Below are 26,351 nucleotides of genomic sequence, written 5' to 3' on the forward strand. Positions count from 1 at the left end.
TGGGGCCCTGAAGAGCAGCAAGCCTTCTCCCAGATCAAGCAGGAAATCACTCACGCCGTAGCCCTTGGCCCAGTCAGGACAGGACCAGAGGTGAAGAACATGCTCTACTCTGCAGCTGGGAGCCATGGTCTGTCCTGGAGCCTCTGGCAGAAGGTGCCTGGTGAGACTCGGGGCCGACCACTGGGATTTTGGAGCCGAAGCTACAGAGGGTCTGAAGCTAACTACACTCCCACAGAGAAAGAAATCTTGGCAGCTTATGAAGGAGTCCAAGCTGCCTCAGAAGTAATCGGCACAGAGGCACAACTCCTCCTGGTACCCCGACTACCGGTGCTGGGGTGGATGTTCAAAGGAAAGGTTCCTTCCACGCATCGCCACCGACGCTACTTGTAGCAAATGGATCGCCCTCATCACGCAGCACGCCCGATTTTGAAACCCAAGTCGCCCTGGGATCTTGGAAATAATAACAAACTGGCCGGAAGGTGAGACTTTTGGGTTATCTTCTGAAGAAAAAGAGGAGCACGTGACGCGTGCCGAAGAAGCCCCACCATATAATGAGCTACTAGAGAGTGAAAGACAATACCCCCTCTTCACTGATGGTTCCTGCTGAATTGTAGGGGCTAGCCGGAGATGGAAAGCCGCTGTATGGAGCCCCACACAACAAGTTGCACAGGCTACTGAAGGAGAAGGTGGATCGAGCCAATTTGCTAAACTCAAAGCTGTTCCATTAGCTCTGGACATAGCTGAAAGAGAGAAGTGGCCAAAGCTCTACCTCTACACTGATTCATGGATGGTAGCCAATGCTCTGTGGGGTTGGCTGGAAAGGTGGAATAAGGCAAACTGGCAGCATAGAGGAAAACCAATCTGGGCTGCTGAGGAGTGGAAAGGCATTGCCACTCGGGTAGAGAAGCTATCCGTGAAGGTCTGTCATGTAGATGCTCACGTCACTAAGTGCTGGGCTAATGAAGAACATCGTAACAACAAGCAGGTAGATCAGGCTGCGAAAATTGAGGTGTCCCAGATAGACTTGGATTGGCAACATAAAGGAGAGTTGTTCCTAGCTCGATGGGCCCATGATGCCTCAGGCCATCAGGGCAGAGATGCCACCTATAAGTGGGCACGAAATCGAGGGGTGGATCTAACCATGGACAGTATCTCCCAGGTTATCCATGATTGTGAGACATGCGGTGCGATCAAGCAGGCCAAGCGGGTGAAGCCCCTGTGGTATGGTGGATGATGGTCCAAGTACAAGTATGGGGATGCCTGGCTGATTGATTACATCACACTGCCTCAAACCCGCCAAGGCAAGCGCTATGTGCTCACAATGGTAGAAGCCACCACAGGATGGCTGGAGACCTACCCTGTGCCTCACGCTACTGCCTGTAACACCATCCTGGGCCTTGAAAAGCAAGTCCTTTGGAGGCATGGTACCCCTGAGAGAATCGAGTCTGACAATGGGACTCATTTCAAGAACAGCCTTATAAACACCTGGGCTAGAGAACATGGCATTGAGTTCGTGTACCACATCCCTTACCATGCACCAGGAGCTGGGAAGGTTGAGCGGTGTAATGGACTGCTTAAAACCACCTTGAACGCACTGGGTGGGGGGACTTTCAAAAACTGGGAGGTGCATTTAGCAAGAGCCACCTGGTTAGTTAACACCCGAGGCTCCACCAGCCGAGCAGGCCCTGCCCAATCTGAACCCCTACAAACAACAGACGGAGATAAGGTTCCAGTGGTGCACATGAGAGGTATGCTTGGAAAAATTGTTTGGGTTAATTCTGCCCTGAGCAAAGACAGACCCATCCATGGGGTTGTTTTTGCACAGGGACCAGGTTGCACCTGGTGGGTGATGCAAAGGGATGGAGACACCCGATGCATACCGCAAGGGGACCTTGTTGTAGGGTGAACTACCCGTGGCTCTGTACTTGTATCAGTATCAGCATGTATATATGTATATAATTCGGGAAATGCATGTATTTATATAGTTAAAAGGGTTAAGTTTCATGTAGCATGTTAGTATGGGAAAAAATTCGGGGTGGATAATATTGGGGTTTTAGGAGGTCTAGGTTTTTTTTCTGTTAAAGGAATTTTTTCCCCCATACTGTTACTAAGACGACAAATCGCTGGGTGCTTAAGAGACACAAAAGACCTGGCTGCTCCTTTTGTTTCACCTGGGTGTGTGGTCAGTTGGGTCTCCAGCGTTCTGAGAGAGAGGAGTCGGCTTGCTTCGGCTGCTTTTCCTTGTGCTGGAAAGCCCCGGGATCCCAAAGCTGCCTTCCCTGCCCCACTGGAGGCTGGGCTGTGGCCGCCCTGCCCTGCCACTGCTTCGAGCCTTCGCTACGTTGTAGCCGTGCTCACCCTGCCTGCCCAGACCTCCGGGGGGTTCCCCACTTGGATATATCGCGTCTGCCACCCGGGATTTGTGCTCGTCCCTGCCGCTCCAGCCTGCCGCTCCAGCCTGCCGTTCCAGCCTGCTGTTCCCGAGGGTCCGGCCAGACACCAGGGCCAGCTGCCCAGGGGTTTGTGAAGCCTTTGTTCCATCCTTACCCGGGACCCCAGGCCACTGGTGCATGTGTCACTTGCTCTTCCTCTTCTTCAGAAGATAATCCAAAAGTATCACCTTCAGGCCAGTTTGTTATAATTTCCAGAATCCCAGGGCGATTCGGGTTTCCAATATGGGCACGCTGTGTGATGAGAGCAATCCATTTGCTCCATGTGGTGTCGGTGGCGTGATGCGTGGAAGGAACCTTTCCCTTGAACATCCAACCCAGCACCGGTAGTCGGGGTGCCAGAAGCAACTGTGCTTCAGTGCCGATTACCTCTGAGGCAGCTTGGACTCCTTCATAGGCTGCCAAGATTTCCTTCTCTGTGGGAGTATAGTTAGCTTCAGACCCTCTGTAGCTTCGGCTCCAGAATCCCAGTGGTCGGCTCCGAGTCTCACCAGGCACCTTCTGCATGAGGCTCCAGGACAGACCATTGTTCCCGGCTGCAGAGTAGAGCACATTCTTCACCTCTGGTCCTGTCCTGACTGGGCCAAGGGCTACCGCATGAGTAATTTCCTGCTTGATCTGGGAGAAGGCTTGCTGCTGTTCGGGGCCCCAGTGGAAATCGTTCTTCTTGCGGGTAACCAGGTAGAGAGGGCTCACGATCTGGCTGTACTCAGGAATGTGCATTCTCCAAAAACCTATGGCACCTAGGAAAGCTTGTGTTTCCTTCTTGTTGGTTGGCGGAGACATTGCAGTGATCTTATTGATGACCTCAGTGGGAATCTGACGTTGTCCATCTTGCCACTTTACTCCCAGGAACTGGATCTCTCGGGCAGGTCCCTTGACTTTGCTCCTTTTGATGGCAAAGCCAGCTTCCAGGAGAATCTGGATTATTTTCTCTCCTTTCTCAAACACTTCCTTTGCTGTGCTTCCCCACACGATGATGTCATCGATGTATTGCAGATGTTCTGGGGCCTCACCCTTTTCCAGTGCAGCCTGGATCAATCTGTGGCAAATGGTGGGACTGTGCTTCCATCCCTGGGGCAGTCGGTTCCAGGTGTATTGCACACCCTTCCAGGTGAAAGCAAACTGGGGCCTGCATTCTGCTGCCAAAGGAATGGAGAAGAAGGCATTGGCAATGTCAGTCGCGGAGTACCACTTCGCTGCTTTGGACTCCAGCTCATACTGAAGTTCCAACATGTCCGGCACAGCAGCGCTCAGTGGTGGCGTGACCTCATTCAGGCCACGGTAGTCCACCGTCAGCCTCCATTCTCCACTGGACTTACGCACTGGCCATATAGGGCTGTTGAAAGGTGAATGGGCCTTGCTGACCACCCCTTGGCTCTCCAGTTTGCGAATCATCTCATGGATGGGAACCACAGAGTCTCTGTCGGTGCGGTATTGCCGACGGTGCACTGTTGCTGTGGCGATTGGCACCTGTTGTTCTTCAACTCTCAGCAGTCCCACGGCAGAGGGGTCATCTGAGAGGCCAGGCAATGTACTCAGTTGTCTGATATCTTCTGTCTCCACAGCAGCTATCCCAAAAGCCCAACGATGTCCTTTTGGGTCCTTGAAATACCCATTTCTGAGATAGTCTATGCCGAGAATGCATGGGGCCTCCGGGCCAGTCACGATGGGGTGTTTCTGCCACTCATTCCCAGTTAAACTCACTTCAGTTTCCAGTACAGTCAGCTGCTGGGATCGTCCTGTCACCCCAGAAATAGAAATGGGTTCTGCTCCCACATACCTTGATGGCATCAAAGTACATTGAGCACCGGTGTCAACCAAAGCAGTGTATTTTTGTGGGTCAGATGTGCCAGGCCATCGGACCCACACAGTCCAAAAGACCCGATTCTCCCTTTCCTCTACCTGGCTAGAGGCAGGGCCCCTCTATTCCTGGTCATGTTGCATGTTGCTCCCTTCCGGTGAATACGTTCCTGAGGTCCCTTCAAGAGGATCGGTCATATTATCATTCCTATACCGTCTGGAATATGCGAGAGACCGGAGCAATGTTGACTCTAGATGTGCTTCTTGTGGTAGTTGTCCCTCTTTTTAGTTCACGTACCCAGGCTGCTAAGGAGGAGGTGGGTTTTCCATCCCACTTACTCATGTCTTCTCCATGTTCCTGAAGGAAAAACCAGAGGTTACCTCGTGGGGTGTATCCTCTCTCCCTGGTTGGGGGACGCTGGCTCCTAATGGCAGAGAGTCTTGTTGGTTCTGTCAAGATGTGGTAAATCTCTTCCTTAAGTTCCTTTTTCAATTTCTGATGGCCTTCTTCAATCAAGCTCCGGACTTGCTCAGCCGAAAGACTTGTTTCCACGGATGAGACATGGGTGCGAAACGGGGCTGTGACAGTGTCCTCGTAAATCCTCAGTTTGTTCACCAAGACGCCCACCCTGTCCTCGCCTTCCCTCCATTGCAGCGTTGCCAGGCAACTACGGGAGTATATCTCTGGTCCAAGCCGTGCAAACCTCAACCACATCTGTGACGTGCACTGGACACCATCTGGGCTCTTAGGAAATCTCTCGTCTTCTGAGGAAATGATCTCCAGCACAGCCAATTCCCTCAGGCACCAAATACCTTGTTCCATTGTGCTCCATTTTCCTTGGTGCACCTGGAGGTCTTCTTTACAAAGGTACCTGTCCCTTACACTTGTAAGCAGTCGCCGCCAGAGGCTGAGGGTTTCTTAGGTTCTCCCGATCCCCTGGTCAATGACCACATCCCGGGACAGAGATCCCAGTTGCCTGGCCTCACTTCCGTCCAGAATGGTGTCATTGGCTGCAGCATCCCAGATGCGGAGCAGCCAGGTCAGGATAGACTCGTTCGTCTGGCAGGTGAATTCCCTCCGCAGGTCATGCAGCTCACCCAGGGATAGCGACGGAGTGATGATCTCTGGCTCTGCCTCTTCTGCTGGGTGCGAAGGTCCTGCTGCATCCTTGTCAGTCACTATATGGACTGATTTGCTTTTTGATTTCTTCTTCTGAACGGAGGCAACTGCAATCGGTTTGGGCTGTTCTGGTTCAATGATGGTTTGCATGGGGACACTGACAGTGCTTTTGGTTCCTTTCTCCTCTGAGTCAGTCTGCGTAGACATGGACGCTGTTGTTTTGCATTTGGTTCCTTTCTCCTCTGTGACAGTCTGTGTAGAGATGGACACTGTTGCTTTCTCTTTGGTTTCTTTCTCCTCTGTGACAGTCTGTGTAGAGATGGACACTGTTGCTTTCTGTTTGGTTTCTTTCTCCTCTGTGACAGTCTGCGTAGAGATGGACACTGTTGCTTTCTCTTTGGTTTCTTTCTCCTCTGTGACAGTCTGTGTAGAGATGGACACTGTTGCTTTCCGTTTGGTTTCTTTCTCCTCTGTGTCAGTCTGCGTAGAGATGGACACTGTTGCTTTCTGTTTGGTTTCTTTCTCCTCTGTGACAGTCTGCGTAGAGATGGATGCGGTTGCTTTGCTTTTGGTTCCTTTCTGTGTGACAGTCTTTGTAGACATGGTATTTGCTGCTTTTCTCCTTTTTACCTCCTCCTCAAGCAGACGTTGCACCACACTAAGTAGTGTTTTGTTTCTAAGCATGGTGTACACAATGAGGGCCATAGAGAAAAAAGAGAAGGGAACTGACAAGAAGATTATACCATCCTTAACATCCAGAGGGAACTCAATATTTTCAAAAAATGCTGTGCCTGGCCTGAGAGGCTGGAAGAAACCACTCTCTACTCCTCCCACTAGGGGATGGGTGTGATTGTTGAAGAGGTCCCAGACATAGGAGCCCAGACTAGGACAGCCAAACAAAATTGAGTATATATTCCGAATGGTATTCATCGCCTCGCAGGTTATTATGCTATAGACATAATAAACCAATAAAGCAATTCTCATACCATTCCCTGGTTTTAACAGGAGTAATACAACAGGCAGGTAGTTGCCCATGTGAGGAAAAATATAGAGAGCATGATACAGTACCCATGCAGACAAGCTGAGCACCATGGTGAATAGGTTTCTGTTTATACAAAATTGTAATTCTGACTTTTTCTCAGAGCAGGCCCCACATTGGGCTCCAAATTATGTACTAGTTTGAAAACAAACCAGTGGGAGGCACCAAGTCAGAATAACAATTTAATGGAAATTAAAGAAAAGGAAAAAAAGTAAAAGAAAACAGTGGTTCAAACTAACAGAGTCAAGATACAACCTGAGTCCCTGTTAGGCAGGGTGGTGGTAGCAGTCTGGTAGAATGGTGGCTGCAGTCCTCTGAAGCAGTGATCCTGTAGTAAAAGAGTCTGCTCTTCCTCAGAAAGTCCAGTGGTGGCTGTGTAGCTCCTGTCCTCTGGAAATCCAGTGGAAAGGGTTGTCTCTGGTGTTCAGAGTCACAGATTATATCCACGATGGGATGCTTGGTTCCTCCCTCTGGGTGGAGCATCTCACAATGGGGTAATGAGGCCAAGTGTTGATCAGGCTCATTAACAGAAGATAGTCCCGAGGGAGTTATCTATGAGTCATGTGGCAGGACAATGATGGGCCATTAACAGAAAGATAGTCTAGGGGGAGGAGGCAAGGAAACACTGCCCCACCTGATTTCAACAGCTCATGAGGATGGTAATGGAATACACTGCAACCCAGGACAGTGGACGTGTCAGTTGACACGTTTTCTGGGGCAGTGTTTGCGTGAGCCCATGCAGGGGTAAATGCCGTCCACGTCATCAAGCATTTTCTCCTTGCCTTCGCCACCCTGGGAGTCCCTGAAGAAATCAAAACAGATAATGGGCCTGCCTACACCTCTCGTAAGTTAGAAGATTTCTTCAACCAATGGGGGATAAAACACAAGACAGGCATACCTGGCAATCCCACAGGACAATCCATCGTAGAAAGGACCCACCAAACCCTCAAAAGAGTCCTCAATCAGCAACGGAGAGAAACAGAAATCTTGTCTCCTGTTGAAAGACTCTGTAAGGCTCTCTATGTCATGAACTTCCTAAATGGTACCTCATAAGAGCCTGATCCCCCAATACTCCGCCACTTCTCAAATTTGACCCAAGCTAAGCTCACAGAGAAACCACCAGTACTGATGAAGGACCCAGAATCACACCAGGTCTCTGGGCCTTTCCAATTGATTACCTGGGGGAGAGGCTACGCCTGTGTCCAGCTACCATCTGGCCCGAAGCGGTTCCCAGGAAAAAATATAAAATCATACCTAGGCCCTACAAACACTGCTTCCACAAACACCAAGAACTCTCCTGAGTCAAATACAGGACCTCCCCAAAACCAGACCAGTTCTGCATGGAGACGGAGATGTCGCCGAATGACCGCCAACCAGAGAAAAGACCGTTCCACCACACGGCAGCAGACAAAACAGAAAGCTGAACAAGATGGTACAGCAAAAGTCAAGCCGTAGGCCAGACACAGCCTGAAAAAATTGATCCTTAGTTTATATGTTACCACCCCACTTTTTACCCCAAAATATCTCCTTCCTTTGTCAAACCTCCCTAAACCTTAAAACCTCCCCTCTCACCGCAAAGCTAACAAATCTTGCTTATATTCCCTCTCAGAAGCCCCAACCCTGTCCAAAGATGAAATTTATCTACGTTGATGCTGTCCTCATCACTGCCTGAATGCTCTTCGTTGTGCCACATGCCTTCAGCTGGCTTGTCCCACAGCCTAGCCATAATATTTGGGTGACCCTAGCAAAGACACTCAATCAAGACAATCTGTGCTTGTCCATGGGCAGGGTAGACAACCCACTCTCTACGTGTCTGGTAGGAATTCCTTTAGTAGCAGATGATTGGCCCATCACTAACTCAGAGCTCCTCCGCACCACAGGTAAGTGGCCCAACCCGGTAGACACTTGGGATGAGTGGACAAAGATTCTGCCAAATGCTCGAGATGAACCCCAAGACTTGAACCTGCTGGGGTCCTCCAAAGCAACATATTGTGTCAAATTTTATTTTAGACAGCAAAGCCAACGCTGGCCAGGAATTGACCAGGCAAAAAACACATACAGAAAAGACATATCACCATTTAACAAAGCCTATAATAGTCAGGATCGGTGCAATTACACCAGTCATGTACTCTCTGTGTCCACTCTCCACCCAAAAGTGTTACCCCGGGGAGTCTTTCTTGTCTGTGGTGACTGAGTATGGGCCGGAATCCCCTCACGTCTCCAAGGAGGCCCCTGTAGCCTTGGCAAGCTTTCTACCCTCACCCCAAATATCACATTATTACATAATTGGAGACAAACAAACATATCAACACATCAAAAGAGATCTTTTCCTGAGTTTGATGAAAGCTGTGACAGCCGCATTTACAATTTGAATAAGGCTGAACAAGTCGCAGTTTCTGTGTTCACTCCTTGGTTAGCTGCACTCAAAGCCCTTGGGGATATAAATCACCTAGGGTGTTGGCTAAGCAAGCAAGCCAATGCGACATCTGCTGCTTTAAGCGATCTTTTAAAAGATGAGGAGACTACCAGACACGCAACCCTACAAAATGGAGCAGCAATAGACTACCTACTGCTTGCCCACGGACATGGCTGCCAAGACCTTGAAGGCATGTGCTGCTTCAATTTTTCTTCGCACTCAACATCCATCCAGGCAAATATCCAGAAACTACAAGGACTAGTAAAAGATTTAAAAGTAGATAAGAGCCTAGACTGAGTCAATGAACTTTTCGGACGAGGGGGAATAACAGGATGGATTGCATCTTTGATTAAGGGAGCTTTGTGGGTATTCATTGTAATTCTTATCATGTTACTTATGTTCTCATGCCTCCTACATTGCTGCAGAAAGGCTGCTGGAAATGCCTTTTTAATAAATAAAGAAGGGGGAGTTGTGGGGTATGCCCAGCCCCTGCCCTGGACGGACGTCTGCTGAGATAAGGAGAGTGCTTAACCTCCCAGCAGGACTCCCCCTGGAAAGGCAGACACTTTTCAGTTTCGGCGAGAAGAAGACAGAACCAGAATCCACTGGGAGACCCTATGCAGATCCTTTGTAACCAATTGGCCTTTACCCTCTGACACCCATCCCCTGTATCCCTATAAGAGCTAGCCCCCTGCCCCTGTGAGGGCAGAGAGATGCTCGTCCCTGGCTCCTCTTCGCAGGAGTACAGACTAATAAAGCCACCTCGTGCGGAAGAGCTACACGGGCCTCTCATCTCTCTCTCCCTGGTCTGGCCTGGAGGCTGCCCTGCAGAGCTGAGCTGAAATCACGAGCTGACAATCATTAAAGAGCTGACAGCCTCTGCATGGGCACTCTAGCTAGAAGCTGAGGGAAGACACTGGGCCCCGGGAAGGCGAACTCTCTCAGGAACATCTCTCCGGACCGGTCACAGCTTACTCGGTCAGAGCTACTGACCCCCCACCATGAGTTTCTAGCGATAATTTTCCCAATAAAGTAGTTATATAAGGCATTTGTTCCCCAATACGTTTTCCGGTGCTCCTCTCTTACTAGTGACCATAACAAATGAGAGGGAATAACCAATTTTCCTTCTGCAGTGATAGCCCATCCCTCTTGGTTGAATGTTCCCCCTTCATCTTTAATCAATTTCTTGTCCTTTTTGTTATATGTTGGCTCACCTTCTAGGGAAAGTTGGCCATCTGGGGTCAATGCTCCAGTTGGTGTTACCCCACCTTTTGCTGCTTCTTTTGCCTCTCTGTCCGTCAGATCATTTCCTTCTTCCAATTCTGAGCTCACTTTTTGATGTGCCCTTATGTGCATGATTGCTACCTTCTCAGGTAGCTGGACTGCTTCCAACAGTCGCATTATCTCTTGTGCATGTTTGATGTTCTTTCCCTGTGAATTTAACAGTCCTCTTTCTTTCCAAATGGCCCTGTGTGCGTGTACAACTCCAAATGCATACCTTGAGTCTGTATAGATGTTTATTTTCTTTTCTTTTGCTATCTCTAAAACACGGGTTAGGGCGATTATTTCATCCTTTTGTGCAGAGGTGTTTGTTGGCAGGGGTCTGGATTCTATCACCTCCCGGCAGGTGGTAACTGCATACCCAGCATGCCGCTTTCCACTGATGACATAAGTGCTTCCATAAGTAAACCAGGTTTCTGCATCTTTTAAAGGGGTATTCTTTAGATCCGGGTGGCTGGAGTAGGTGGCTTCGATAGTCTACAGGCAATCATGGCGTACCAGTTCCCCTTGATTTCCACTGAGAAAAGAAGCTGGGTTGACAATGTTAGTTACCACTATTTCTACATCATCTTCTTCCACCATGATGGCTTGATATTTCAGGAACCTTTGTGGGGAGAGCCAGTGCCCACCTTTCACTTCCAGCATCGCGGACACTGTGTGAGATACCAGCACAGTCATTTTCTGACCCAAGGTGAATTTGCGTGCTTCTTGGATATTTAGCGCAACTGCTGCAATGGCTCTGAGGCACCCAGGCCATCCTTTGGCTGCTGCATCTAGCTGCTTAGAGAAATAAGCAACTGACGGTTGGTATGGGCCCAGGTCCTATGCTAGTATTCCCAAGGCAATCCCTTGTTTCTCATGGGAAAATAGAAAGAATGGCTTACTCAGGTCTGGAAGTCCTAGAGCAGGAGCTGACATGAGGGCATTCTTTAGCTGATTGAAGGCCTGCGTGGCCTCCTTTGTCCACTGAAGATCTCTGCTTTCTTCCGTAATGAGCTTGTATAGCGGTTTCATGAGCAGCCCGTAATTATAAATCCATAATCTGCACCATCCTGTCATCACCAGAAAAGTCCGTAACTCTTTAACTGACTGGGGTTTCGGGGTTTGGCATATCGCTTCTTTGTGACCTTGCCCTAAATTTCATTGCTCGGCACTGACTTCATAGCCCAGGTCGATCACTTTCTGTTTCACTACCTGAGCCTTTTTCTTAGATACCCTGTACCCTTGGAGTCCCAGAAAGTTTAAGAGGCTTACCGTCCAGGCTACGCAAGCTTCCTCTGTTCAGGTGGCTATTAAAAGGTTATCCACGTTCTGCAATAGCTTCTCTTCACCTGGTGGAGCTTCCCAGGACTCTACGTCTTTTGCAAGTTGTTCTCCAACCAGGAATTCGGATGGTGACTCAGAAGGACCCTGTTTCACTGCATACAAAGCTAACCAATTTAGGGTCTTGGGAAGGCCCTTCCCACCCCTTTTGCTATCCATTCTTGATAACCTTTTAATTTCTCTAATTCATCTGTTCTATTCGGACTCCAGTGTGGTTCCTGGAGTGGGACGTAATCTTTTACATTTAATTGTTGCGTTTTGTAATAGTCCTCTGCCAAGTCTCTTGCAGTTTTCAAAACTAACTGTTTCTCTGTGTCTGTTAGTCCATCCAATAGTAATTTTATATCAGCCCAATCTGGATTATGCTGTTTGATTATGAGTCGCAAGCGTTCAGCAGTACCCTCTGGATCACTTCGGTAATTTTTGGCAATATTATACCATGCATCTAGGTCAGCAGTAGAGAAAGGTACTCTAATCAACATTGTATTCCCATCAGGTGCCACTGCCTCTCTCAGGGGCGCCATCAATACCTGCTTCCTGGTCCGGGACGAGACAGGACTGCCCAGGGGAGAAGGAGTGTGAGTTGGTGTTCCTTCTGAGTCCGCATCGTCTTCCCGTCTCCTAAGGGGAGGCTTAAGCAAATCAGTTAGTTCATCATCATCTTGTCCCTGAGCTGCTGCTTGATAGACTTTGTCTGACCTTGTACATCTCTGACCTATACTGCACAATGAACAACACCTCTTAATTCTTCCTCGGCCTTTTTTATTTTCTTTTTCTAGAGCTAACACCATAGGATCACTGGGGGGTTTGATTCCACAATCTCTCTGCCATTCAGGGTGATTTCGGAGAGAGAAAAATGCATCAGTGTAGGAAACTTGTTCCCATTTGCCTTCCGGTCTCAAAGACAGCATTAACTGTAGCAAGGTATTATCATCTAAAGTTCCATTAGGTGGCCACTTTGCTCCATCTTCTAATTTATACAGTGGCCACCATTGGGTGCAATATTTTATAAGAGTTCTTTTATTTTCTGTGCCTCCAGTTCCTACTATCTCTTTCCAATGTGCCAAAACACAGCCAAGCGGGCTTGCTCTGGAGATTTCCTTGCTCTGTCCGGTTCCCATCCTGTTCAGAGTTTGAGTTCACTCAAATACTGTGCCACCCACGCCGGGCCACCCGTATAGTGTATAAGCCACTCTTTATAAATTCTCTTATGCTTTCTACCAGGCCTGCTTTGCTGCCACTTAAAACCTTCTTCAAAAGCCTTAATTACTTTCTCCCAATCCTTTTCTAGATCACTACTATTTTCAGGAATGTGATGCTCTTTGCCACACAAAAGTTTTAAAACAAAATGGTCCTTGCTTTCCCAGCACTCCGGGTACGGATCTCTGCTAAATAAATAGAATCATTATATCTCCAACTTCCACAAAATCCGCACTGAGCTAATGTTGGAATTGTAAAAAGACGAGAGGCCCGGCGGTCCCGGCGGGGGGAGTATATGCAGACCAGCCAATATGGTTGATAAGAGCAAAACTCCGTTTATTAGCAAGCCAAAGGCACTTATATAGTATACCAGCTTGTTAACTCTTAAGTGGCTTAAAGCTTATCAAAGCACATTTCTACTTCTACCTAATTGGACTTACATTGGCAAGCATCTACAGTTATGTTATGATTAAAAGAATTCAAAGTTCACCCCCCTTTTCTCCCGGTTAGCACAGCTTATCAGGACAGCTGCATCGTTTCAAAACTCCCTCTTTGTTCCCAGCCCTGCTTGTTTTCTTCACACAAGAACTTTCTCATGGAGAGTTTTTTCTCACACACAGGCCCTTTGCTTCCAGGCCTATTGCTTGTACAGTTCTTTTATTGATCCCATAATTCTATCAATGATCCATGGCCCGGATCCTTTAATAATTGCAACAAGCTAAAACCCACAGCCGGTGTGGGGCTGAAGTCTTCTTATACCCACACACAAAGCAAGGAATCCCTTCTATCACTCGTGCAGGTAGGACAAAAGAACGGAAAGAGTCGGGGGCTATACTCCTACCATATAACTGCTGAGGGATAGAGAGGGGCAACGACCTCCCTCCCTGCTTAGCCACTGTTATTTCTATCTCCTTCTCCTAGTTTTATCTCGCTTCCACCCCAACCTTTCTTCACACTCTCTCACAGTTCTTTCCCAGTTTTCTTCCCGAACCTCCCAAACCTCAGGTGCCAAATGCCACGTCCCACACACAAAATTTAAAATCTCAGGCTCAAAACCAACTTCTCTAGACTGCCTCCGATAACCCTGAGAGCATAAACTCTGCTACCTGGCAGAAGAACAGTGCCACCTTTTCTTACAAATTTTACACTGTATTAGTACCCACGCAACATGCCACCTTCTCGCCGAATGAAAAATTCTAATGCATCCACAAAAACAAGTTATTCCATGTATTCTTTCATAACCTAAATCCTCTGCCGCTGGTTGTTCTCAATCTAAAGCTACTAATCTTCCTGCGGAGGTTCTATATATTCCCTCTAAAGGAACTCGTTCGCCTCTTCTCTCTATCCAATATTCTATTGGATTTACAAATTCCCAAGAATCAAGACCAAACCACTGAGGGGGAGGTGTTATTCTAACCTCTCACCTAGCCATGGTTCTAATTCTATTAGCACAAAAATCAATAATCTAGCACCGCTCCAAACAAATGCTTCAATACTACACACTCAAACAACACACAGCAACATGCACATCTCCGATCTACAAACAAATAGGTGAACTAATCCACAGCCACATACACATAAAAGCAGTCCAAAAACAACCAATATCCACACAGACATATAAGCAACACAACAACACTCAAACCAGCTACTAGTAGCCAAAATATTCATAACACTCACTTGTAATAACTTCAGGGTCCGGCTTATATTTTCCCCAATACAATCATCAACAAGTTCTGGCAGAAACCCCCCCGGAATCACCCAATCTGCTTTCAGGATCGCTAGCAGCCGCTCTATCGGTTGGCAATTCCCCTTGCTGGCTTCCATAGCTGGCTGCCCCTGCCGGCTCCTGTAGCCAGCTGCTTGCAAGCTCCAACTTTACCCACACAGGGACTACCCTGTACACGGGACGTCTCTGCATGGCTTACCAGCAGCCCTGGCCACGCGTACGACTTTCAGGCACCCTAAATCCAGAACATACTGTTTTATCTTCAGTCCCAGTAGGTTGTTGTCTGCCCCCACAGTGAGCGAGCTGAGAGATGGAGTTCCTCCAGAAAAAGCCCTGGTGCATGCCTAGGACGTCCGCTCCTCAGCTGATCCTGCAGCTAGACAGTTTCTCCCGCCTGCTTTGCCAAAATGATACGTGGAAAAGACTCCACTACTGGAATAAGTAGTAAAGTAGGTATGTTTATTCCAGCGCTGGGACGCATGGGGGATTGTAGCGGGGGGGGTCCCGGGAGCAGGGGAATCCAGCCAGAGTCACGATACGAACACCGATACGATTTGAGCATCGTGCTCCAGTTTTATTAACCGGTTACACCAAGTTATACTTTTTCCGAAGTTCACGCCCCTTTCCCATGAGAAAGCCTCTAAGCAGCGGGGGAGCTGACCAGTGTATACCTTTTCCCAAGGCTGTTCAAGGCCGCCGGCTAGCAGGTGCCTTGCAAGCCTGTTTTCAGCCTGAGGCCCCATCAGGGGTACTTCTGCAACAGCCCTGGGATGCCCAAGCTCTCCTGGGGTATCCTATATTCCACAAGGAATCCCTCTACACATCCCCCGTTTTCTTTTTGGGCAACCCAGGTCTGGTTGATGATTTTTCGCAGCCTTGCTTTAAGGCAAAAATATACACCCAAGTATTATTAAACCTAATATAACTACAAATAGCAATCGGCAGCCTTCTACTACCAAGGTACACAGCCATCTGGCGATACCCAGACCTTTAAGCCAATCTCCAATAGGGTCGTCTGTCTCCTGAAAGATGTGTAGGCCGTGAGCTAGTAGTAGAAAATCAATGGCTGCTCGATTTTGTAATATTGTATGTCTAACACTAGTAACATCTACGCTTAGCTCGTCAAGCATCTGCGAAGTTATGTTTAACTTATCCCTCTCCCAGCAAGCAAGTTTATGCAAAATAGCATGAGCCCTGGCTGCTTAAACACCAGGTAAAAACATAGATGCTAGCCAAATTGACTGCCTTCACTCGATCTAAATGGGCGGACAGCTGATTGAAAATGTCCACTAATGCTCCTGTCTCAAGACAGTCAAAAAACAATTTCTCACTCTACCTCTGTGTCTGGTGCTATACCCAAAAATCTATGCAACTCTCCTTCTTGGTTTTGCCTTTGGAGAGGGTTCCCTGACACCCACCACAAGTCACTAGCAACCACCAAGGGAAGCTGTTAGATTCGCCCCAGGGTCTTGCTATTTCTCCTGCTACGGAGAGTGGTGGATCTGGCAAGTCCTCAGCTCCTTCACTCAGCCACGTCTGCAGCCTCTCCCAAGGCTTCTCAGGACAGAGGTCCCAGAATTCCAGCTGTTATGGTAGTGGCATCACTTTCCTCAGGAGCTGATGCTGACTGCGCCTTCTCGCTTCGGGGTCCTGTATGTGTAGCACGGCACCACTTGCTGGGCATCCCTCTGGTCAGTGCTGCGGCGATGAATTGTCCCTGTTGTTGCAGCACATTCTGCAGTGTTGCAGTAAAGGCAGCTGTTTGAGATGACTGTTCCGCATGGGTAGCACGTATGAGCATCTCGTCTACACCTGCTCCTTGGGGCAGCGTGGCAAGAATTGTCTTAGTTTGCCTATTAGCATTTTCAAAGGCAAGTGTTTGGAACATTTGCTCTTGGAGCTCTTCAGAGAGCTCAGTTGCATCCTTTAAGGCTGCTGACAAACGGTCGATGAACTGACCATATGGCTCTGACAGCCCCTGTTGGACTGCTGCATACGGGGGACACTTCTTCTTTTCAGGTACTGACAACAAGGCTTTGTGGGCAAGAGTCTGTGACAACTGATGAATGACTACGGGCATGGTCAGCTGTGTTACTGTCGCCCCATAAGCTCCGCTCCCAGTTAGCATGTCAGCTTGGAGCGCATACAGTGGGTCTTGTGTGTCACCTTGATGTTTGCCAGCTTCTTCTTGTGCTAGCTGTTTCCACGTTCGCTCCCAGAGCAGGAACTGAGAAGGGGTTAACAACAATTGTGCGATGCTGATGCAATCATTAGGACACAGGACATCTGCTGTAAAGATAAACTGCAGAATGCTTCGTGTAGCTTCAGACCGCAAACCATGCGTGGTGACTGTTTGCTTGGCTTGCTGCAAGATCTTCCAGTCATGGGGTTCCCACTTTGCAGTGTCCCCTTGTATCTGTACAGGGCAAGCGAGGGCATCCACTGCTTGCCAATCACCCTCAATGATTGCATCACGGATAACTCCATTCCATCTCCTTTGCAATGGGTCAGTCCTCTCCGTCGGGGCTGATGGAAACGACGGCTGCACCTCCCCTCGCGAGGAGGGAGGGGCTGTAGGCACTGTGCTTGATTCTCCTGATGGGAACGTAGGAGGTTTGAGTGCTAACTTGACCGGTGGGGCCACAGGACGCCACGGTGCTGATGGCATAACATCACAAGCTTTGGACTGTAGCGCGTCTTGCCGTGTAGATAAGTCAGCAAGCTTCTTGATTACTTCTTGCATCATTTCTTGGTGCTTCTCCCCCTCTTGGGGCTGACCCCCAGCAGCCCTGGCTGGCTCTGGCTCTGCAGGTGATGAAACCGCAGAAGCTGCTTCGCTGCTGGACGTTGCTCCACTGTTCGGCAGAGGGGGGTTACGCTCTGCCGCTTTCGGCTGGGATTTAGGACCTCTGGGTTGCTCTGCCGCTTTCAGTCAGGCACCAGGACTGCCTGTGTCTCCTTGACCCGCCTGCGCCCCGCCCCCTGAGTCGGGCAGCTCTGCTCCTACTTTCGCAGCCATTTCTCTCTCGGCCATTGGAGGGATAACATCCTGCTCTGCCGAGTCCAGCAACTCCCGCAGTGAGCGGACGGGTGCTGCTGTGCCTTTAATCGGTCTTTTCGCAGCCAGCCCGAAGAACCGTGCTACCCTGGACTCTGCTCTGGTCTCTGGCCGCCGCTCCATAAGACCCCCGTCTGTTCCTTTCCCAGAGCTGCTACTCTCTAAAGCCTCTATGGCAGCCGCAGCCACTGTCCTCTCTGTGTTCATCTCAGCAAGAGTGCTAGTCACTGCCCTCCAGGTTAAGCCGAGGGCTTTAGCTTCTTTAGCTTCCTTTCCACTCTCAATCGTGGACAGCCACAGTTCGTTTCCAACTTCCCCCCACGCTTCGACTGAGAACAAACGTGAAGTGTATTCCACACACCCATGTTCCCAGGCCCACGTAATGAGGGCATTCAGATCTCGATTTTTCACAATCTCACCTCTCCTAGAGAGGAGGCTAGCTAGGAGTCGAGTCCCCACCCCGTAGTCCATAGCTTCTGTGCTGTGGGTATTCGCTCGGCCGCGCGAAAATATGGTCTCCGGCCACTCAGCTCTGAGGTTTAGCCCCCGGCTTTACTCGGCTTCGGGACTTATCCTCCAGCTTTCTATTCTGCTTTGAGACCGGGCCCCCGGCTTTACTCGGCTTTGGGGCCACCCGCTCTGGTTCCCCTGGCTCCGCCACACCGATACGATGAAATTCGGAGTCTTACCGCATTGAAGCGAACCTGCCTGAAGCAAAACTCACTCGGGTCCCTGCTGTTCAAGCGCCACGTGTAGCGGGGGGGGTCCCGGGAGCAGGGGAATCCAGCCAGAGTCATGATACGAACACCGATACGATTTGAGCATCGTGCTCCCGTTTTATTATTCGGTTACACCAAGTTATACTTTTTCCCAAAGTTCACGCCCCTTTCCCATGAGAAAGCCTCTAAGCAGCGGGGGAGCTGACCAGTGTATACCCTTTCCCAAGGCTGTTCAAGGCTGCCAGCTAGCAGGTGCCTTGCAAGCCTGTTTTCAGCCTGAGGCCCCGTCAGGGGTACTTCTGCAACAGCCCTGGGATGCCCAAGCTCTCCTGGGGTATCCTATATTCCACAAGGAATCCCTCTACAGGGGATAGCTCCTCCAAAGTCATGCATGCCGACAGCTGCATTCAGCTTGGTATATATCAGGTTACAAATTCCATATTCATTAAATTTCCCAATACGCCTATACATATTTATTACCTAGCCCCGCCTAGCCTTGCCTCGTATTACAATGAGCCCAAAAGTCATTTACAGTCACGTTGCGCTTGCGCAGTGTTGTCTGGTGGTCGTGGGCAGGGGTCTCCGAGATGAAATAAGAGTCTTCCTCAGATGAAGTAAAGGGTCTTCCTCCTTCTGAACTTTTCACCTTTCTTCCCTGCGCATGCTCTTTATATCCCTGGCCTAAGTCCAAACTTCAAGGCTGGTTTGAGTTAGTTTTAGGTTAAAAACAGGATCTTTGGTCAAGATTCCTTCCCTTTATCAATAGTCTTCTATCTTCTCATCCTGCTTTGGTGGGCTCAATAAGTGTTGAGCCAGCTGTATGCATTGCTTTTAACAAAAAACTTCTTAGCAAATCATTTAACCTCTGCTTCCCCATCCCCCCCGATTCAGTGGAAGGTACCCCACAGTGGAGCAGGGGGACAACTCCTCTCCCTGAGCAGTTGGAGAAACAATGGGTGATGAATTGACCATAACCCCCATTCCCTGTCTCCCTGTGCCACTGGGGTTGCAGGTGAAATGAATGGGAGGAATGTCTCTTTACAAACTGTGAGTCTGCCTGTAGATAAAGCCAGATACTGGTTGCTGAATGTTGGAGGTTAGGCTTTTTTTTTTTCTTTTCTTTTTCTCAGGAAATTTTTCTCCCATTTGTTGCCTAAGAAATTATGAATGATGGTACTTAAGAGACAAAAGATGTAGCCAGGCTGGGGAGGAGGGGGGAAGGGGGGCAGTTGCTGCAGTCTCTTAGCTGGGGAGTGAGCTCTGGCTGGGGGGGCGTTTCTCTTGGGATGTGCAGAGATACTGCAAGAGGTGGGGGCGGCTAACCAAGACTTGGCTGGGGGTCAGGGTCTGGGCTCAGCCCTTCTCTCTCTTAGCGATCAGAGGGGAGCCAGTTGTGGTTTTGGTGTTGGACTGCTGCTGTGGAAAGAATTCACTGCTACTGCAGAGTTTCATCCTTCACTGCTTCTCCTTACTGTGGGGGAATCCTGGGACCCCCACGCCCTCCCTCTCTCCAGAGGAAGCACCTCCTGGCTTGTCTCGGTTTGAGACAAGTTATGGGGAAATGCTCTGGAAGGAACGTCTCCTCCACAGAAGGCAGGTTTCAGCACTCCCTCCCCCACCGATACAAAAGGAATTTCTTGGAGGAAAGTGAAAAAAACAATTTAACAAAGTGCCCACATGGCACAGTAAAAAAAAGAATAACTGTTAAAACATCAAACCTCCTCGAGAAAGCTGGAGGATCCAGAGCTCCTCCTGCAGCAGGCCCTTCCCGAGGTCCCAGGCCAGGACACGGCATCCCCACAGCCTCCCTGCTGGTCCACGGGGTCCGATGATCTGGTTCTCAGATCACAGACAGGCCAAACAGTTCCAGAAGAGGAAGAAGAAGCCACTGGAGGATCTCGGCATGTCAGCATGGGAAAACCTCTTGCCTCAGCCAACAGGCCAGCCAAAAGCAGGAAGGTGGTCCCTCGGCTCTGCAGCAGTGAGAACATGGGGGAGTGTGTGTGAGTCCTTGAACACAAACCACGCTGAAGAATTCGCCTGGCTTGTCTCCCCCATCTCCTGGACCCATCTTAAAGCTATGGGACCCATTTCTGGGCATAAAGTAGACGATAGGGAAATACAGTATTATCATAAAATCACCCCAAGGCACGGCTGCTTGCAGGAGCCCGGCTGCTGCTGCCATCACCAAGACATCACATGGGACATGTGAGAGCCAGAGAAAAAAACCCGAAACACCCCTCCCCACCTTCTCTCCTCCCGGGGATTCGTCCAGCCCCCTGCTGTTCCTGCCACCTCTCTGGGATGTTGCTACACTTTGTTTGCCACCTCGAGTATGCTCATCTCTGCTGTTCCAGCCTGCTGTGCCAAGGCTACTGCTACAGTCCAGCTCACCACCCGGAGGGGTACTGAGACCTGCTGCTCCCTGTGAGTTTTGCAAGGGGAGCCATGTCCCCTCTACCCCTTCGCACGAGCTGCCATTGCCATGAGGAGAGGCTGAGCTCTTGCCACAGCGCCCTCTGCAGCCATGGGGGAATCATTGCACCTGCCCTGCCTTGCCGGGAGCCAACAGTGCCCTCTGCCAGCTGGGGTCATAACTACACCAAGGGGGAAGTTGCTTGATGGGGGGAAAAGGCTGTTATTTGGTTTCTGGTTTTGTTTGTTGATGATGCCGTTGTTGTTTGTTTGTCTTGTTATATATATTCTAGTAAATAACTGTTGTTCCTTTCCCATATCTTTGCCTCAAAGCCCTGAAATTTCAAAGTTATAATAATTTGGAGAGAAAGGGGTCATATTTTCCATTCCAGGAAGGTTCCCACCTTTCCTTGGCAGACACCTGTCTTTTAAACCATAACAACAAAAGAAGCAATGTGACGAACCATAAATTTCAGAGGAATGCTACTAATTGACACAGACTGTTGCTTATCCAAGGCTGTGTTAAATCCCTGGACTTGGAGAAAAAGAAAAAATACAAAGAAAAAGGGGGTGCATATTAGAAGGGGATACGTATTAGGTGAATCAGGAGGTCTGTACCTCTCATGTACCTCAGCCAATAGGGAAAGAGACAGGGTGATGTGGTGAGGAAAATAGGATTAAAAGGAGGCTGTGTCCTGAAACCTAAGTGGTATGTAACAAAAGGTTAACCACAAGTAATATTGTAACAAGATGTGCAGGTAAAGCAAGCAAGCCAGCAGAGCAAGCAAGATAGCAGAGCAAGTGAGATAACATGTGCAAGCAAAAGCAAGATAGCAAGTTTTAACGGAACTTGCAAACTGCAAAATTAGCTAAAAACAAGTTAGACTGAAAAACAAGAAGCACAGAGCATGCATTGAAGACAGAGGTAAAAAGTTCAAACATCAGGAAGACTACAGAAGTCTTCATCAAAAGACCACCAGAAGACTGGCGACCACCACAGAAGAAACTGATGCATGCACGAAAGCAACGCTGTTATAAAACCATGACACAGCCTTATGCAAATATGAGTATGCTAATGCTATGTTGTAATTGTGACGTTGCGTGGAAGGACTTTTAAAATGTAACTGAAGGCTAAAGGATATTGAGTGAGTTTTGTGGAGGAGAGATCCCCCTCACTCCCAGCGCCGAATAAACAAATACCTGCTCTGTAGCCGCGTCGACTATAGAGTTTTATTTTCTTGCCAAGTTTTGGGCATCAGTCTCCAACAACTTGAGAGAGCCCATGGGAAATGCACCATGGCCTCTCCCTTTATTTGAATAAAGTTGCAGGACTTCTCTGTCTCCTTTTTGGACATAAACCTCTGGCATCGTGGATTTTTTCCAGACAAATGGGGGATCTTGTCCGGGATACTTCCATTGTCTGGGGGCAGCAGGCAACGAGTTAAGAGTACAGCTGAAAGCATGCCTCACTTATTTTTTTTAGTGATCAGCTCCCTTTGGTGGTGGCCAGCACCGGGCGATTGATTGGGTTCCTGAGACTGTCCAGGAGACAGATGGGTAACAGACCAGGGGGGTCCATGAAGAGTCCGCAAGGAAGGACGACTGAAAATCTCACTGCTGAGTACAATGGGATCTTTGGGGAATAAGCCTGAGAGGGCACCCATGGAGGGTAGCACAGGTAAACCAGGGCACCCATGGAGGGTAGCAAAGGTAAGGACGGGAAGGGGTTCTGGTAAAAGGAATGATGATCCTGAAATATCTCTGAAGAATCCCTTAGGAGAATATTGAGGTAGTTCGTACATTTTCCCAGAGACAATAAGGGGAGTCGAGAATGAGTCTAAACAATCCATGCCCGGGGGGGCAATAAGGGGAGTGGAGAAGGGATCTTGGCAACAGGGGACAGAAGGTGTTGGTATGTTGGGAAAGGATTGGTTGAAGGGGAGTGTGAAGGAATATGGTAGCACCAGGAGGCATCATCAAAATTTGCCAGCTGATCCAGGGCTGGCTGCAGGTTCTTTGTATCCCCAGCTTCCAGGACAGGGAAAACAAGGAAATTAGGAATTAAAGGTATTTCTCTATGATGGCAAGTGGCAGGACTGGGCAGGGAAGTGCAGGACAGGGAACTGGGAGCCTGTGGGGAGGCACGAGGCCAGGCTAGGGCTGTGGGGCAGCCACAGGCTCAGCGTCGGGCGGTACCTGATCCCGCCACCCCCCATGCAGGGGTGGCAGTGGCCCCCTGGCCCCCATGAGGCTGTGGGATGCCCCGGCCACCTGTGGTGCTGCTGGCTGTGCCTGCCAGGTGTGCTGGGGGGGAAACCACGTTTGGATACTGAGGCAGGATGGGCATCGGCTCTGGTATACGGTGTATGGTGAGGAGCACAAGCACAAGGAGGAGAAGGAAGGAATATCTGGGAAATGCGGATTGTACATGGAAGGATTAGAATTTTCTTTTAAGGATTTTGTTTGGGTCACTGGAGAAATGAGGGATTTTGAGCTGTGGATGAATGAGCACCCACAGACAGTAGTGGGGGAGGGCTGGAGGAAAAAAAGCCCCTGGATGAATTGGTTAGAAAGACAGAGCAAGTGTATGTAAGAAGAGAGAAGGAAAAGGCAAAGGCAAAGGTGATGTCAGAGTTTCTACAGCTGCTGAAGGATAAACCACAGGGTACAAGGAGGTCCCCAGGACTGCCGGGCCTGGGCTGGTCACAAGGATGTGGCAGAGGCATTGCCCTTGATAGGAAAGATGTGTGCTAATGTCTTTGCAAACAATTCCATTCGTGAGGGTATGGGTGTTAACGTCTTTGAAATGGGTCTTAATGTCTCTACCAACTTCAAGCCAGCAGGTTTGTTACAGAACCCAGACAGTTTGACTCCTGAAATAGACAAATGGGTCCTCACAAACCTGAGTTTCTAAACCTTGGGGGAAAATTACATGTTTAAGGGAGGACAATATGTGGTAGGCAGTTCGGGAAGGCTGTACCTTCCTAGTACCTCAGTCAATGGGGAAAGGAAGAGGGCAACATGCGGTCAGGAGTTTAAAAGGAGGCTGTGTCCTCCAAAACCTCGAGAGAGAAAACCCCACAGGCGTATGCCCCAATGGACTCTCTCTCCCTTTATTCTAATAAAGTTGCAGGACTCCTCCGTCTCCTTTATGGACACTGGGTTTTCACAGCATGGCTTTTTCCACACGAGGGTACATCCGGGATCCTTCCACCATCTGGGGCCACCACACGGCAAGAGGAGCTGAAGGCGCGCCTCACTCAGTTTATGGGTGACCAGCTCCTTTCGACACTGGCCAGCACCGGGTGATTGATTGGGTTTCTGAGACTCCAGGAGACAGATGAGAGGTGTGTCAGCGATTGAGAGACGGGACGCAGCTTGATGCAAGCAAAAGCCGTTTATTGTTTCTACAGCATGGCTTATATACTCTTACAGCCTTCAAACAAAACTTTCCACTACCTTAGCAAAAAGCTGCAACATTCATGTTTCCTAGCAACATTAATTAACTACCATCTTGCATGATTTCTCTGATGAAAAGCACAATGTAATACATAACGTTCCTTCTACTCAATCCTTCAAATACCTGTCTGCCGCTCCCATGGCTTCTGGCCCACTAAGGTCAAGATATCCACACCTGCGGTACTTTCCACTCGGCTTCCCAACTGCCTCTCCATAGAAGTGGACCAGGGGGGTCCGTGAAGAGTCCACAGGAAAGGACCACTGGAAATCTCACCAGTGAGTACAATGGGAACTTTGGGGAGTTAAAGGTGGCAGGATGACCAGAGGGGGCAGTAAAGAAAAGTTGAGAAAGGGTCTCGACTCTAGGGATGAGGATCCTGAAATATCTCTGAAGGGTCCCTTGGGAGAATGATGAGATGGTTTGCACATTCTCCCAGAGGTAGTTAAGGACATGGACTCCCAGAGGGGGCAGTAAGGAAAAGTCAAGAAAGAGTCTAGGCAATCCATGCCCAGAGAGGGCAATAAGGGGAGTTGAGAAGGGGTCTCAGCAGTAAGGGGAGTCAAGAAGGGGTCTCCGAAATCCACACCCAGAGGGGGCAATAAGAGGAGCCGAGAAAGGGTCTCAGCAACAGGGGATGGATGGTGTTGGTTTGAGAAAGGATTGGTTGAAGGGAAGTGTGGAGGAATATGGTTAAGGCAAATAGCAGTGGGAGACTGTGATAGGGAAAGAAAAGAGAAACAGTGAGGATTTATGGGGATTCAGAGTGTCGGCAAGGAGAATGGTTGGCATGGGGCCTTGGGAGACACGGGCGGGCCACGTCTGGCAGGGGGTGAGACAAAGAGCAAGAGGAGAGACAAAGAGCAAGAGGCGAGACAAAGAGTAGGATAGTTAATGGGAGATTGGGCGAGGAGATTGTAATCCGTAGTTGTTGGAGATGTAAAACATGTAACCCTAGAAGCTGAAGTTTGTAGCTGCTGAACTGTTGGTTTGTAACAGTATATAAAGATGTGCCTTGTACAATAAAATTTGGCTTTGCATGCACCCGGCGAAGTCCGTGTTCAATCACTGACAAATGGTTCTCCGTGTGAGGAGCTTATTATACGCCTAACTGCACGTCCGTTGGTGAGCCCTGTGGAACTTGAAGTGCTGCTGAAAGAAGCAGGAAAGCTGGCCAGCGATCAATCTCTGCAGTTGTAGGTGAGCCACGGGGGACATGGGGGCTGGACAGTCCTCATCAGACAGCCATGTTTTCAAACATGTCTAGTTTACTTGAAAAACATGGAAAGTCTGTGCCTCCCCAATCCCTTAAAATTATGCTGCATTGGGTGGCTTCCAAAGTGCCAGTGCTAAACCCAAGCGCTGCCTGTTCATCGGAGGTGTGGGACGAGGTGGGAGATATATTATGGGATCACGCTACAAGAGGAGATGAGGCGGCTGCTCAAACGCTGCCTGCCTGGAGGGCAATAATGGAGGCTATTAAAGCGCGAGAAAAGACTAACAAAGAGAAAACCACTTCTGAAAGCAGATCCCCTTTGAAGGAGGGGATGGCGGCTGACACTGCGCTTTCTCCAACTGCCCCTGTACCCTCCGCTCCCGCGTGACCCGATCCCTCTAACCCGCCTGCTACAAAGGTCACTCTTAAACCCCCTCATGAGTTGTTGGTAGATTCGGAAGATGATCCTCAACCTATTTACCCTACTCAGGAGCCCGATTTGTTTCCTCCAAATCCCCATGATCATTGGGCTAACCTTAGACAGGAGGCGTTGAAGGAAGGACTTTTTGACATAGCCGACGAAAATATGGCAGCTGCATTTGCAGCTATGAAAGGTCCATCTGATAAGGCAGTGATGCCTGAGGTTTTAACTTTTATATTTTTCAAATTCTGTACTGCTTAGTGTGTAACTCTGAAGTTTCTTGTAGCCTGTTAATTTCTGCTCTCTCGTGCTAGGTAGACATAACAAAGCCTCTCCAGGCCTGCTCTTCAAGGACACCCAGACCATCCTAGGTCCAAAAAGTATAAACCAAAGAACCTCTAAGGGGAGCAAGCAGAGGGGAAACTATATCATTAAACTGAAGCTTTAATTGGAAAATTTATGCACGGTAAAGTGTCAGATATGCAAGTGAACCAAACTTGTAAAAGTTTGAAGAACTTGTGACCTGTCGTCCATATTGGGGTCCATCTTGGCAATAGCCTGTGGCTCCCTAAGGGGTACCTTTGAAGGCCTTTCAAATAAATACCTACTTTTATTCCTTTACTCCTGTCTAGTATCTGTTTCTAGGAGGCCTCTTAAGGCATCAGTTCTTTGGCACCCCAGATGGGACAACAAGGCTTCTGAAAATC

This window comes from Corvus moneduloides, chromosome W (assembly GCF_009650955.1).
Source record: "Corvus moneduloides isolate bCorMon1 chromosome W, bCorMon1.pri, whole genome shotgun sequence".
NCBI lineage: Eukaryota > Metazoa > Chordata > Aves > Passeriformes > Corvidae > Corvus > Corvus moneduloides.